The 6,050-nt window shown below is 29.3% G+C and overlaps 1 pseudogene; it reads right to left on the bottom strand.

The window, feature by feature from the left end:
- Window positions 1-238: 238 nt before the first annotated feature.
- On the bottom strand, window positions 239-1,897 carry LOC114402028 (annotated as a pseudogene).
- Window positions 1,898-6,050: the final 4,153 nt, after the last annotated feature.

The following is a 6,050-nucleotide window of genomic DNA, read 5'->3' as shown; positions in this document are numbered from 1 at the left end:
ATGGAGCCAAAGGACTCGACCATCATGCCCACGTAAGTGGAGGATTTACCGGAACTTGTGTACCTTAGCATAAACTCCACAGTCACATCTGTTATCAGTGCCACCAACACAATCACCACTAACCTCGTAAAATTTTGTTGCCAAAAATGAATTTACTCTGCTTGAAAAAGGAGTAAACATGAAGAATATTTCACAGAGGAATAAACACAAACAGATTAAGAGCAAAAAAAGTAAGGTACTACTGAGAGTAAAGTGTCCACATGTTAGCATAACATTTGAAGGGACCAGGAAGGAGTTTCTTCCATTCCTCAAGGTGAGGCAAATCCCCAGTGAGAGTAAGTGAGCTATCATCCTTACGATTCCCAAGACTCAGAACAAAAACCTTCTTTCCGAAAACCTCCTTCATCGCTCCGAGAGTCTCTTCCATAACAACCTTCCCATCTCTGAGCCTATTCTCCGCCTCCACGCAGCTCCCTCCAACGTTCACCATGATCCTCCCTCCCTTCCTCAACCTCCCCCCAGCATCCGCCAAGTGGCAAGATCTTGGAGCTTGGGGATTAAAGAGCCCTTCGAAAAAAGGTCGACGACGACCCCGGAGAAGCCGTTGGGGACGGTGGTGTTGAGGGCGTCGTCAACGTAGATGAAGAGGCGGTCTTGGTAGTCCCTCTCGAGGCAGGCGAGGTTGAAGTACTCGCGGGCGACCTGGATGATGGCGGGGTCGAGCTCCCAGTAGTGGAGGAGGGCGGAGGGGTGGTGGAGGAGGAGGAGACGGGTGGCGGTGCTGGTGCCGAAGCCAAGGAAGGCGAGGGAACACTATTTGTGCTAGGGTTTGCAAGGAAGAAAAAGAGTGTCATTCCATAAGCCTCTCATGAGTCAAGGGTCTTAAGTTTTAATGCAATTAGTATGCTTTTCACAAATACATTCTAAGGCGGTTTTGTAAATAACCATCGTAGAATAACTCATTTAAAGACGGGTGAACAAAACCGCCTTTAGTTTAAATCTCAATATTTACAAAAATGTCACCGACATGCTTTCTTAGACGGGTCTATGACAACCGTTGTCGATACCGTGTCATAACAAATAGTTTTTTTAGTAGTGTAATGTTTTTTTTTTCAATTCCATTGCTGAATCATTAATTATGATTGAGTGGGTTTCTTTTCCACTGCCCTCCATGGCTAATGTTTGTTTCTCATTCTATTGATCTGTCGCAGGTTGTTGCTTCAATCTCGACCCAAGTGGTTGTAACACCCACACATAGAACAAATTATATGGAATCCTTCGTACTCTACTATACTAGAATCCATGAAGCCAAACCCTACCAACAACTGGCTTGGTAAGATCAACATCAATGCAAACACATGCAAAATGGTCTCTCCGAAAATCTTTCATATTGTTATCAACTTTGATAGGGTGTCCTACTGCTGATGCCAATGCCAAAAGAATACTTTCGTCATAATAAACAAGGTTCATGATAACGTATCCATACCAGGGTTTTGTTAGTTTTTTCCGCCGGGGAGATAAAGTCTGGATTCCATGTTTTGACCGTGAGATAGTGATCAAAGACCATCCAGAGGCCCTCCTTCATCACTTTTGTTCCGTCTTCCTACATATCAAATTTAATCATAAAATACCCATTATAGATATCAAGCATTTCAAAACCAGCAAATAACTTCCATAACCGTGTCAGTCTCTCATGTAGGATTTGAAACCCTAAATTCCTCCCCAAAAGCTTGATCACCAAAGCATCTTGCCATGGGGCACACAGACCTTCATAAACCCAATCAACAATGTGAATCATTGGATTTAAAGGATTCCCATTCTTGTACTCAATCCTTGCTAGATTTTCTTTGAAAAGATCAATTCTTGGCCTTGGAGGCATAACTTTGCGATGCTTCATTGCTATGTCTATGAATGATACATGTTCAACTTTTCCACCACCCCTCCACCGTCAGGAGGATCTTTTTCGGAACTAGAGCCATTCAAACCATTTGTAGAAAAGGAGAAATCGTTAGCCATTTTGTCCTTAAAACGTTTTGAACAGTAAAAAATGCTTTGAATGGTTAAAAAAGTGTTATTAAGTGCTTTAAGGATAAATATAAAATAAAGATATTTTGCAAGCACTAAAACAATTTGTTTTTTGAAAGGACGAAAATGAAAGAAATACTTAATTACATGAATAAAAGAAGTATTTAAACCTTTAATATATTGCTTTTGATATTATTAGTTTTTGCTAACGTATAACACCATGTATATCTGATAAAATTATTGGATATAAACTTATATAAAAAAAGGATAATACATAGTTTTTTATGAAAGGTAAAATAATATATAAGATTATATGACTCCCTATTCAAATATAAATAATCATTGGGTTTTTATAGAAATAAAACATTCAAAAAGTAGTTATAACTTATGCGTTACTATATTTAGAAATATATTACTATAAAACTATTTTTTTTATAAGAAGGAGGTGTAAAACAATTTGATTTTTTAAATGCTGGCTTCTTTTTTATTTGTAATCGGTACAACTTAAGATGTATGAAGAAGATAGTTTTATGGACATAGTAAATTATTTAGAAAGTACTATAGTTTAATAAAATCCAACTTAATATTTTATTCTATTAATGACCGAGCCAATAAATACTCATGAATATTTTTATTAATGTTATTAGAGGTTGTGGTTGCTCATGATTTTTGTTAGTGGAAGTGGAACGATTTGATTTAACATTGCTTGTTGAGCGTGCTGAAGATACGACTATAGTTTCTGGTAAAATTTGTAATCTTAATTTTTTTTTTCCCGCAAACATTACTATTTTCTTATTTTTACAAATTAAAATCATTAATTATATAAAAGAAATAGCAAAATATGTATTAACAAGAATTAATGAATTATGATGATAAATAATTTATTGTTTAAGACAGAACCATTAACAAAAATAGCCGTGGATTGCTCGGGATACCCGCTAGTTTATTATGTTTCTGATAACTTACATTTAAATTAACTTGTGTCTCTTAATTATAAATTAATTAGTCATTAATATAAAATTGCTAATTAAATACTCTATTCCATAATAATCATTATGTAAAAAGAAAAAAATTATTTCAAAATAATTATTATTTTAACTTTTTAATATAATATTAAATACTCTATTCCATATTAATTCATTTTTTTCATTTATATTTTTTATAATATTAATAATGTACGTTACACAAATAAAAAAATAAATTAATAATGATAAGGTTAATTTTATAAATATTGTTACTTTTCCTGTGGAAGAATTATTTTTAAAAAAATAATTATTCTTTTAAGTTTTTAATGTATCATTATTTACTTTTTTCATTTATATCTTTAGGACAATAATTATAATGAGACGAAAACAGTAAAATTTAAAATTTCCAGTTATTGATTATAATTTAAATAATATAATTTTTTTAAATTTCAAATTATCAGTTACTCAAAATTAAAACAATATTAATAATTTTATATTTGACCAAATTGCATTTCTTTCCAAAATTAAAAGTAATATACGTAGCACTGTATTTTTACATCTGCAGCTTCTTTATTGGTTAATCTTCAAAAACATAATTGTGAACGTCAGACTCTCTGGAAAAATATAGTCTTATAGAATTTGAAAAACAATGAACATCTAAAACGAGGGCAGAAAGACTGTTGTAAACTTGTAATCCCGTGTCAAAAAATCTATGTTTTTACATGCTTTGCCTCCTATAACTTATATCACGAGACATTACTTATGCTACTAATATTTTCTTTTCTTTATATGTTTATGGATTTATAGATAGTCCCATACATTTTGTTGTTGTTTTACTCTAAACTTATATATACATACTCCTTTATAAATGAATAATTATACTCATACATGTTTTTTTTTTCATCAAGTTGCCACGGTTTTTTCCTTCTCTTTAAAAAAAGGCATAATAATAATTCTAAAAGTAATAATAATAATGATAATAAGAATAATAGTAATAATAGAGATAATATCAATAGACGGTCAATGATTTTTAAAGTTAAATTTCCTTGAAACATAATTATTATAATCTAAATTTAAATTATTACACTCTAAATAAAGTAATAACTACAAAACATTAATAACTAGAGTAAATTACACTAATAATTAGATTAAATTACAGTAACATTTCCTGAGACTTCATCTAACTACACAAGCATCTCATGCTTTTTAACAATTACATTCAACTTTAACAAATTATTTATATATATATATATATATATATATATATATATATATATATATATATATATATATATATATATGTATGTATATATATGAATGTTATGTTTTTTTTTATTTATTTATTTCAACAAATACTTTTAATCGTGCATATATATTCTTCCCTTATAGAGTGAGGGTTGTAATAACATTTGTGATTTTTGATGATTCTCAATGGGACATCGACAACGTGCTTGACGGGAAAAGTCAATCGATTTAATTACTGTTAAGACTCTCACCCTATTCAAATTTCATCAGGGCAAGCGATTACTTTCCCCGTCTCTTTCACTTTCTTTTTCTCATACTTTTTTTAGATTTTTTAGACTCTTTTGACAGTATGCAAGAACTCTCCATAACTTCTATTTTCTTGTCTAGCCACCTTTTTTTAACCTCTTCTATATGGTTCAAACAATTTTTATGCTTTTATTTTATATGTTCATGCAATGGGTGAGTTTATTTCTTTTTTTAGAAAAACATTTATTTTAATAAAATAATAAATTTCATATTTTTTCTGATGTGTTTGTCTAAATTACTCTTAAAATTGCTTTTTCTATTTTTTTCAAGAAGCAAATCTTATCTGCTTATTTAAAAAACTTTTTTTTAACATTCCCTTATTTTAAAATTACTTTTTAAAGTTTAAACAAACTCACCTTTTCCTTCCTCTTCTATATTGGTTTATCCAATTGTCCCTTTTTTGTTTGAGTTTTGATACATTTTGACTCATTTTCTAATCTTTATATTCAACTTCTTAATATATTACTAATTTCAATAAGAATAAAATTCTCTTTTCAATGGAGATGGTGCTTATAAATAATACAGTACTGTTTTTTTTATTAGTTCTAACTTTTTATTTATGTGAAATTTCAACTGTGTTTTTTCTCTCAATGTTTCGGTGAAGCATCTTTCATTTTAGAGACATGAAGATTCTCAAGTATAAGCTTTAAAAGGATTTGGGTGAAGGTTTTTATTTATTTTATGATTATTCTTATGTGTAAAGCTTTGAGATTCTGATTTTTTTTTTCTTTTTGTAGGATGCACCAATATGAAAAGGTTAATGAGATTACGATTTGAATTTGAGCTTAGAACATTTAATTTATCTTTTCCATTCTCATTTTTCTTTTTAGGAACTATTATGCTATCGATCATTGGGTTGAATTGTATGCTGTGAATGACTTTAAGAAAAACAACACAATCATATTTAATGTTGAATTGAATGATGCTATTAGATATATCTAAAATTAGATGAGAGTTGAAAATTCTGAACTTATTGTCCAAATAAAATTATGCATAAATCATAATTATTTTAAAATTTTGTAATTGTCATTTTATTCCAAAGTTTTTCTGAATTGATTGATAAAATAATTATATACTTTAATAATGATTTCTACTTATACATTTGCCCTGATTTCACGTTAAAAATATCTTATTTAATATGATGCATAAATTAAATTATGCTTCTAAATAATGAAATTCATTTAACATGTTTTAAAAAGAAAAAAATTTATCGAATTAATAAATGGGTAACCATAAAATTGTAGAAGACATAAAATTATCAACCATTTCATCGTTTATTTTCTTTTCTATTATAAAACGTACTAATATAGGTACTGTTAGTATTGTTTTTATTTAAAATTAATATGTTATCTCAACAACCATAATTTTAAATTTTCTAATTAAAATGGATGATGAGATAAGATATCAATTTATGTTAGAAAGATAATTGTAAATTTCATGCTTACAAAGATTTTCCATTTAATAAATGGATAACATAAAATTGTTTTATTAAATCTATTTAATTTTTTT

This window comes from Glycine soja, chromosome 20, assembly GCF_004193775.1.
Source record: "Glycine soja cultivar W05 chromosome 20, ASM419377v2, whole genome shotgun sequence".
NCBI classification, from domain to species: Eukaryota; Viridiplantae; Streptophyta; class Magnoliopsida; order Fabales; family Fabaceae; genus Glycine; species Glycine soja.
Note: the sequence above shows the minus strand (reverse complement) of the source record. Positions and strands in the feature narration are given on the sequence as shown.